At 32.8% G+C, this 10,735-nt stretch overlaps 1 pseudogene; it reads right to left on the reverse strand.

Moving 5' to 3' along the window:
• Window positions 1-8,627: 8,627 nt before the first annotated feature.
• Window positions 8,628-10,691, reverse strand: LOC136065992 (uncharacterized; annotated as a pseudogene).
• Window positions 10,692-10,735: the final 44 nt, after the last annotated feature.

A 10,735-nucleotide genomic window follows, 5' to 3' on the forward strand; every position in this document is an offset into this window, starting at 1 on the left:
AGACACGTATTCGATGAGGGTACTCTGCCGAAAATGGCGTGTCTGTGCTTCATTGCTTTGATCACTAATAGTCCATAAGAAACAAGTTCATACATGTTGAATTGTCTCCATTACATAAGCCACTTCGGTTTTGACAACGCTATTTCAGTAATGTTTTCACAATAATCATAATTGGGTCTTTCAACCTTGTTAAGTGTACAGCTATAAAAGCTCCTTAAAATCATTAGGAGCAACAAAAACTCAAGCGAATTCAAGTTAAACTTCATCAACATTTTAACATAAAATGGTCACAGAACAGTTTTACATTACCCCACACATCAGTTAAACACCAAAATTTAAAACAGCCAACTTGAGAGGAAAGTTCATCAAAACAAAACAAAACCCATTAATCATAGAGCTGAAAACATAAATCCCATGAAACTATTAATCAACAACTCAAACCCAAAAGAGAAAGAAAAAAAAATTCAAGAAACAGGAAATGAGACATAATTTGAAAATATTAGAGAAGAAAACAACGTTAACCCCCAAGAAGGCCGTAACTGGTTTGAACAAGAAGAACATCACAAAGAAGAAGAAGTACGAGAATTAAAAGATAAAAAGAAGAACTTTATAGGACAGTCTTAAAGCATTGAGAGAGTCTCACCAGGTAAAGAAGATACAATCTCAAAGTCAGGAACAAAATCCCCCAAGTCTGTTAGAAGCTCTTTATCTGTATGAAGAAGAAGTAGGAACACGTTTAAGAATTAGAAAGACAAAGTCTTTGAAAAAGAGTTTGTTGGGTTTGGAGAAAATAAGATAACTTGCTTGCCACAACCATAACCAGTTGCAGTTGAGGTTTAGCCCAAGGCAAAGGTGTGACTCTGAAATATGAATATCAAAACCTTTTTAATTTATTTTATTACTTTTTCCTTTTTTTTTTTTTTGGTGTTGTTATTAAAAAACACAAAGAGGAATAAATAAATGGAAGTAAATAATGGGTGCACAAAGTACGTGAAATGGCATTAATGCCATCCCACACATTTCATGGGTGGAATTGGAAATCGCTGCAAATTTGGGCATGGAGTTGGGGTGTTTTTCGTCATAAAGAAATGTAGACACGCGATCATTGATTCAGCTTTTTTCGATGTTTTTCAGTTTTGAAATGCTAGCTCCCAACACGTGTCTGTGTTGAGTCTATTCCTTTCCTGGCTGTGATCAGTAAGAATGGTTTCGAAGTAACCCTGGACTTTCGTATTGAATTTGTTTGAGGATCGCTTGTCTTGAAAATTAAAAATTAAAAATATTATAATAAAATAATTTTTAAAATGTAAATAATACTACAAGACTCAGTTTTAAAGTTATTTTTATTAAAAAAAATACTTGTAAATCTTATGAACAGTATACAAGATTTACATAAATTAAACACAAATTAACAACGCCTACTTAAAAACGCAATCCAAACTATGTTTTAATTGGTCCTTCAAACCCCAGAATTCCAAATAAGCTTCAAACAAAAGTGATTATGTTACGTGTACTTATAAGTTGTTATAATCATATAAATAATATATAAGAGAGAGAGAGAGAGAGAGAGAGAGAGAGAGAGAGAGGAATCTCCCTAACCAACAGTGAGTTGGTCATGAAATAATGTCTCTTTCTTAATAGAGCACCCATATGTTTGTAAAAATTTTCGTTTTGAAATTTTATTTACTTACAAATTACAATAAGTTAATGGATTATATGATTAAAATACGTTGTACATCATATGTATGAGCTGGCATGTGTATTTTTAAATTATTTTGAAGAAAAAACTATCACAGCTCAAATTAATATTTTATCTTCTTGTAAATTCTGTTTTGGATATGCTAATTTTATGACATTTATATTATATGGATATTGCTAATTTAGGTCAACCTAAGAAAAAAAAAATCAAGAAATGAGAAATCAACCAATATAGGATTATGAGAATTCTATGGTTCATTTTTCGTTGTTTAGCATTTTGATGGTGCTAGGAATAGGATACATGTATAGTTAGAAGAAAAAAAATACAATATCCCATTTGATGTATATTATGATTACAAAATTTATCAGCTCTAATAGAAACGTATACTTTGACATGACTACTTCAAAGTTCAAATAAGAGCCCTCGACAATTAATATCTCCATGAAGGCAGTTCATAAGTTTAAGCCTTGTAATTAATTTAAATTTATTCTTCCTTCCTATATGAATTTAGATCATTCCCAGTTTCTTCCTCACTTATTGCCTTTGCCCCCATTTGAAATGGTAAATTTATTTGTATATTGCTTTGAAATAGCAAGGCAAACAGTCCCTAAAGGATGTAGATAATGCCCACCCAGTTGGGAATATATATATATATATATATAGGTAAGTTCTTCATTCATTAAATTGATAACAACATGTCAAATTAGCAAACCCCAGGTCTGAGATTAAGCAAAGCTTAATTGTTCATGCTTAGGGGCAATTTTGTACTTTTTTTTTGAGAGAGGAACAGTAAATTTAACAACACACACACACAGGGAGTGGGGATGAACCTTTAATATCACACTTATGGAATATTAGAATATTAATGGAGAATAAACTATTTTTAGATTATGAAAAACGTATCAATAAAGCAAAGGTAACCACAGATATCTCCACCGTCGATCCTGTTTTTAGTCAAATGGTTAACTTATTTTGTTCTTGAGAGAGAATCAATGGCTGATGCTGCATTTAAGCAAAACAGTTCAAGTTTGTCATCCATATTCCATAATATTCCATACATGATACAACAACCTACAAACAAAACAAATCTCTAGGTCTAGGGTTGGTACTTGGTACCCCCTGTTTTTGATGTAGGAGGAATAACTTAACCAACACCGTTCACTATATCTTTTATATATATATATATATATATATATGATACTTCTTCATCTTTATTTTTAAACTACTCCTTTAACTCATCCTTCCTGTTTTCAAAACACCATCATTTTATTCTTTTAAATTAAAACCAACAAATTTTCAACTTTACGATTGGATGGGAGGAGGCAAAGAAAAGAGTAGAATCATTGGAACAAATAGTGGTTAAAATATATTACTTAATTATTTGGTTATTTTCCCCCTCTATTTTTCACTTATCTTTTCCTCTCATTTTCTCTTCATTCCAAACATCTAGTTTTTGGCGTAAGAATTACACTCTAAATTTCTTAACTTTATTATCAGATAAAGATACTAATCAATTTTTGGTGTAAGCAAAGATTGAAATTCAGATATCTTATTCAACTATCAAAGACTTTACTAGTTGATCTAACTGAAACCCACGTATAATAAAAGGTTAATAAAAGATGACAACAATGATTGTGTTTTTATTTTTATTTTACTTTTACAATTTGTGTTTATTATATATAGTTATCTACCTTGAAGCTGTAACTTTTGATTATTTTATTGCCTTTCTTATATGAAGCTCCATTATTAGGCATGATCTTTTTAAAGTTGGAACTTGTCAAATAAGAAAAAAGAGAAAGAGAAGTAGGGTTTTCACTATAAATGTCTAGCCAAGGTAAGAAACTTTGCTACCAATAATTTCCATTAGAATTTATTTTATTTTATTTTTTTTGGATAGGAATTTCCATTAGAATTATTCAACTTATTTAGCAAATTAATCTTTTCAAATTGTGTCAATTATGCTAGTGATGACACTTCCTTATCTATTAGTTATACTAAAGTTATCATATTCTAATATGACTCATTGGTTTGGTGTTAAGTGTTAACACAATATGAGCAGACACTAGCATCAATTATAGTTGAAACGTGTAACAATCATAATAATGATTCCCAATTATGTATATTGTACTTCAGCAAAAAAAGAAAAAAAAATTATGTATATTATACAACGAACAATAATAGTAAAATGAGTGTGATGTCAAAATGCAATGTATTTTTAAATTGCACTCTCCACAAGTCCAAATCAAAGACAACTAATAATGATCAAACACTGAAGCAACTCTATAATTTAAGGCCACCCTTAATTCCCATTTTCAACCATTAAATTAAAACTCATCATATTAACCTTGGTATGTTTTAGGTATAAAAAAAAAAAGAGTAGAGCAGAACAGATGCCTCTTAACCAAGAGCACAGATTAAAAAAAGAAGACCCTGGCATGCATATGTCTACGTGTATATGCATACCCTTGTGACGTTGTCCTAGCCAGCTTAGCTGGAGTATTGACAAATGTGAAATGATTCTTGGATGGGTCCAGTGGAAGGACAAAATGATGATGACCCAAATCTTGAGAAAGTATACAGTATTTTCGTATTACCACATTAGCTCCCTACGAAGTGACAATTTGCCCTGAAATTTTTTCAACTCCCGCCAGTTGTCAATCATCTATTGGGTATGAAATACAAAATGGAGTGCTGACGTGGTAATACAGAAACACTGTATACTTGTGTAGGGGAGGGCTCACTGCTCAGGTAGGTTGTCTTCACTTGGGCTTGGTTTGTTTGCATTAATTGCATGTGTGACTTGTGATGGGACTTGTCTATCTTTTTCATAGGCAATGAGATACATGGATGATGATCCTAAATTGCCTTTGGCTAAAGCCTAGCACCAAAAACTTTCGGAAAGCTTGCTTAGATATCATAATTATTGTAATATATAGGGTTTTGTAACCGTTGACTTATTCTGCTAAAATTAAAAGGTTTTTTTGTTAAAAGTATATAGAAAAAAAAAAAAAAAAAAGAAAGTTAAAAGTTAACTTTTAGAGCAATAAGACTCATTTAACAGTGCAATATGACTTATTTTATTTTAGGAGTAAAAATAAACTAAAAAGTAAAATAAACTAACTTCTAGCATGACTACAAGAAAAATTAAACTTTATTTGAGATTAATTAATTCTAAATGAGATTTATGTAAGATTTAAGAAATATAAGATATATTCTAGTGTGAAAGGGTTTTGAAACAGGGGGAAGTTCGCATAAAAGAGTAAACACATGTTTACATCGTAACATATCTAGTTAGTGACACTTGCTACTCCACACAAGCCATTTCCTTTTAAATATAACAAAATTAAAACATAGGTCTTACTTTACAAAGTAGAACATAGTTAAGTAGGTGAAAGTTCAAATCAATAAAGTGAAGCTAGATCAGCGTAATTGGTTGACCAAATAAGAGCATGATTACCACCATCTACTCTAAAATATGCCAGGTACCTTGGTATCGGTAACAGATGATCACATAGAATATATACAAATCGAGGAACAAACGTACTTATACGCAACACATTCAAATTGGGTTAGATTTAACAGCATCGTATAAGCATCATTTGTTGGGGGAGATAAATATTTGGGAAGCTTTTTTGAGTAATTAATATAACATATAAAGACATATTTTAATCCAAAAGACCTAACCCTATAAGTATGTGCTCAATTATATTATATTAACTACTCATACTTTTCATCATTATTCAATGTGAGATTTTACTTACACGTGTAAACCCAACAATCTCCCCCTAACATGTGAGTCTCTGTTTCATTGTGGACCATGAACAATCAATCATATTCACTCTCCCTTGCCTAATGACCTTTTTTTTACACTAGTGCATCATTAATAAGCCTCCACGTGCCAACCCTGCATGTCTTTCATTCTCCATGGGAACCTCGCACTTCACCGTTGTTTAGCACTATTGGCAATAATATTCTTTTATTAGGTCTTTTTCCAATATCATTTGTATGGGATTTATGGACTTGCTTAGTGCAATATACCGTCTCCACTTCAACTACGAAAGGAACCTGCCCTACTTTATTTACAAAAGGGCTTTTAGTACACACACACCTCGTTCTCGCTCCAACTGCAAAAGGAACTTCGTTAACCTTGCCTCCTTTGCCCCACATTATCATGGGCTCTGAAACCATTTGTTGGGGAGATAAACACTTTGGGGAGTTTTATTGAATAATTAATATAACATATAGAGACATACTTTAACTCAAAAGGCCAAAACCCTATGAGTATTAGCTAAATTATGTTCTATTAATCACTCATTCTTCTCATCATTATTCTCATTGACACAACATAATTTGAAAGCCACTGGTAGTTTGAAGTTTGAACAAAAAAAGCAACTCCACACTTTCATACTCAATTGCCTAAGAAGTTATAATAAATTGTTTATAGTTTTTTATTTCATTTCTCACTTGTTAGTGTTTTAAATGAAGACATCCATAATTTGAATTCTTCCTCTTTCACTAATCATTGAATTATCAAATAATATTAAAAAAAAGTCACAAGAAATTAGCCAAACAAGAATAAACTGATATTAAGGAATAAATTAATTGCATCCATATTAATGAGAAAGATGCAGATGAAGTCCAAAATCAAGTCAAAAATATTTTAGTAGTAGAAAAGGTAAATATTATTTACAATATTTGCTCTAATACAACTATAAAAAGATTTTAAGTTTAGAGCAGTGGTATCACATATTACAGTTGGCATCATCACCATTATCACATATTACATTTGGCATCATCACCATTATAACATATTACACTTTACACTTTACCCTCTAAACAATGTCTCATTTTACACTTACCCCCCTAAACTATACCCCTTTTACACTTAACCCCATAAACTATATCACCTTTAACACTTACCCCTCTAGAGTATGATAGTACGCACTTCTCTAAACAATTATCCATGGGATGGGGGCAAAGTGTTACACAGGTAATAGTTTATGGGGGTGAGTGTATGTTCTCATAGTTTAGGAGAGTAAGTGTAAAATGAGATATATTTTAGGGAGGAGGGGGGGGGGGGGGGGGTGGGGGTAAAGTGTAAAGTCTAAGTTTTGAACCTCGCTTATACCAAAAATCAATTGGTGTTTTGGCTTGATAATAAAAAGTAATCATAGTCAACACCATAGACTAAATTTTATTCTATCTAAAAATAAAAATAAAAATAAAAAACTCTTGATGTAAGACATCTAAGAGTGAAAAAATTATTCAACACAATGAGAGGGCAAACAAATGGTCCTCCAACTAATACTATTAAAGAATTTTGGATCCTTTGAAATTAGCAGTCGATAAGAAATGTCTTCTTTTATTGGTCAGAGGACAACATGACTATTCTCTTGCTGTATTAAATAACTTTCTCCTAAGGATGCACCATGAGTTAATCACCGCTCTCCCCCGTCATTCTTGCCTACTACGAACATCCTAAGTCTTAAAAGTGTTTTTTCAAATAATTTCTCCTAAGGGTGCACCTTAAATCAATCACCATTCTCTTTTCTTATTATTCTTTCCTACTACCAAGACCCTAAGACTTAGAAGTTATAACTTTTTCCTTTTGTATTAAATAATTCTTCTAAGGGTGCATCCTAAATCAGTTATCCCTCTCTCTCCCCTATTATTCTTCCCTACTACCAAGACCTTAAGACTTAAAAAAGTTAAAGTTCTTTTTTCTATAATGGAGATTGATGCTTTTTTCCATTGTGTTTTTTTTTTTCCTTTCCTTTCCCCCTTTCCATTTCTTTGGTTTCTTTTTACTTCCGAAATTTCTTAAACGGTTAAACCCCTTTAGCTAAATGTTGCTAGATTTGGTTTTGGGGTGTGTGGTGGCAAAAGAAATGCCAAGGAAGAGGAAGAAGCATGATCTTTAAAAGCCAAATTGTTGAGAGAACTTACAAAATAAGATGTTTAATTACGATGATTTTGAGGCTTTGGACTATAATCATTATTAATTTAAAAATAGACCAAAAGTCTCGTGGCTTAATAATAACATCCAATTATCCGAGAACATATTTTCAAATCCCTCCAATTGTTGTAAGCCAAAAATTAAAAAAAAAAAATTGTAAGAATTAGCAAATCAAAGGAAAAAAATGCAAACAACATTCAAGTGAATTTTCACAGCTTCCATAAGAAAACTACATGAAAAAGAAGAAGAAGAAAACATCACATTCCCAACCCCAAAAATAGAAAAATAATGCCATTTCCTGAAACCTAATTGAGATAAAAGAACTTGTACTTGAAGTTTGAACCTCATTTAAAGCCGAATAGGCTAGTTGGTGTTTTTCTTTCCTACACAGAAGCCCAATATCCTTTCCGCATGCAATTGATGAAACCAATGTAAGGTCACGAACAAAAAGCAAAAGCCCAAGATCCTTCTCGAAATTGATGCAACTAAGGTTAAAGCAAAAGTCAAGAGCAAGTTACAACAAACAAACAAACATAAAAATACAGAAAGAAAAAAAGGTTAAATAAAAGTCTAGCCCTATTGGAAGTTGTAACTTTGCAAGTTGGAACCAATAAAACCTGCAACTAAATGTTGATCTTCCTTGGTCAAAAAAGTATCAAAAGAAATTTCGTTACAAAAATTTGTGACGGGAAGACTACCATAGCATTCTCTTTTTATATAAAAAAAAATATAGTCTCTGGAATGGTGAACATATCTCATGCATCAAACAGTTGCAAGTCACACAAAAGCTCTACTAGGACCCGCCACATGTTATGAGAAGAATGTTATGTTACTTGCACCTCCGGATACAAGAGATAATTACTGCCACTAATGAAATCAAACCAGTTGATTTTTATATAATTTAGAAATTTGTTAGCAACCACCTAAAAATAATTTTGAAAAAAAAGGCACTGAATTATACACTACAAGAAATATCCATAACAATCATCTGCACTGCAACACCAACATGGTTATACAAAAGTTACATACTCTCTAAACATTTTAACGATTTTGTCAGATGATACACAGCAGAGAGCCCTTTCAGCTAAAACGTTAGCCGTTCCTACTAGGAGGATATGAGAATTCCTTTGCAGCATTAACAAAAGGACCAAAATGGGGTTCACTTGCAGCTAACCATCAAACAAAAACAAAAACAAAAACAAACCCGCTTTCTCTACCCATCTTAACACCACAGCTAACAGCTACTATTATTAACAAGGGAAAAGGGTGGGAGAGGGGTCTCTCCTTAACTTCCCATCTGATAAATCAAGCTTTTTCATCTTTTCTTCACACCAAAATAACTGCTCTTTGGTGATCCTCACCATTCTGAGAACCCTATATAAGACTTTCACATCGACGAGGCTAAACAATAGCTGAATCTCTTCATGTGTCTGGGGCCAAGAGTTCTTCTTCCCGCCTTTCCTCTTTTTTCTCAGTTCCTTCAGTCTTATCCCTTTCTGCAGTTCAACGGGACACAATTATAGAAAATATTCCAGCCATCAAAAGTTTTAAGTTAGTAAAGCAAGATGATTTTTAGCAAATTTTATTCAACATGCAAACAGTTACTAGCATGGATTATGAACTTTTAAGTTTGTTGCTTCATGTCAAAAAAGGAAGATGTTATTCATTCTCTAAGTTAGTGAAGCAAGATGATTTTTGGCAAATTTCATTCAATGAACTTTAAATTTGTTGCTTCATGTCAACAAAAGATGTTATTCATTGAATGTTCAATGACCAATGAATTTTTAATTAGTTTGTTTTATTATTATTTATACTCTTGTCTTGGAAAATTTTACATCAATTGTTACCTCAGCTCAACCAAAAGCAAGTTGCACCATCATCCAAAATATGTTATAAGCACTGTAGAAAGAACTTTAGTATATTCAAACATTGGTACAAGAATGTGCAGAACTATCGTGTTGCTCCTTTGCATTTCATGCAAACTGAGAACAGGTTGAAAGCAGCCATTCAAACAAGAATTAATGATTTGAACAAAGGGCAGTGTGACTCTCAAACAAACAGTGCATTTAATAATACTGATAGGATATTACATGATTGGGAAGGTTTAATGATCAACAAGCATTTCCCACACTATTACTCCTAAGAAGACTTGCTTATGGTTATATCGGATAAAGATGTTAGCATAGAAAGTTGAAATACAGGATATATCGTAACCTTACCTTCTCAAGAGCAGATTGAATCTGTTGAAGAGGGGTTGCAATCTGGTTCTGATTTCCAAACAGCTGAAGAACACCACTAGATTTTTTCTTGTCCATCTTCAGGAACAAGTGGAAAGTGAGGATTGAGCTCTCAAGGATTCTGATGAGATCTGGGGCGAGGACTGTCAGATCTGATTCTTCTTCATCCATTACTTTCTTATCTGAACCTGAACAGATAATTGAAGCAATTACTTAACAGCCCAGTTTGGCAAGTAAAGCATACTCATTTGCTAAATATGATCTAGTTACTGTACCCAAGTGAAGCAATAATCATGAAAGAGTCACATCATCTTCTCGAATTGAAATGATCAAAGTTTTATGGATTAATTCACAAGAATTTACCTTTTATATTTGGCACCTGGAGCAGTTTAGCAAAGTATTCCTTGATCGAGCATAAATTTCTGCCCTGAGACCTTCCTCAAAGGGTTCATTCTCAATAAACCTTTGTAATAGAACCTGGAATTGTTGAAACTGCTGAGCACTGTGAATATAACTGGTGGGATTATCAGGTTGGCATGTGATTTTCTGACTCAGTTGAGTGTATTGGCAGTGAAGTGCTTCCCAAGTCAAGCAAATTTGAGCTACATATGCTGTTTCAATGATCTTGGTATGGGTCATGACCTGGCTGCTGAAGATGCTCGGTTTCATCATCAGGTTCTTCAATCTTCTTCAAAGAAAGACAGCGAAGAGGTGACGGGAGCTTCTTAGATGCAGATCTTGGTGATGGAATTGCAGGGGTCTGAGATCCTGGAAGACAACCTTTATTTGTGAAGAGGATTTAAAAATCTGTCTTACAAAGTTACAATTACAAAGCAAATTTAA

Source organism: Quercus suber, unplaced genomic scaffold (assembly GCF_002906115.3).
Source record: "Quercus suber isolate HL8 unplaced genomic scaffold, Cork oak 2.0 scaffold_1495, whole genome shotgun sequence".
NCBI lineage: Eukaryota > Viridiplantae > Streptophyta > Magnoliopsida > Fagales > Fagaceae > Quercus > Quercus suber.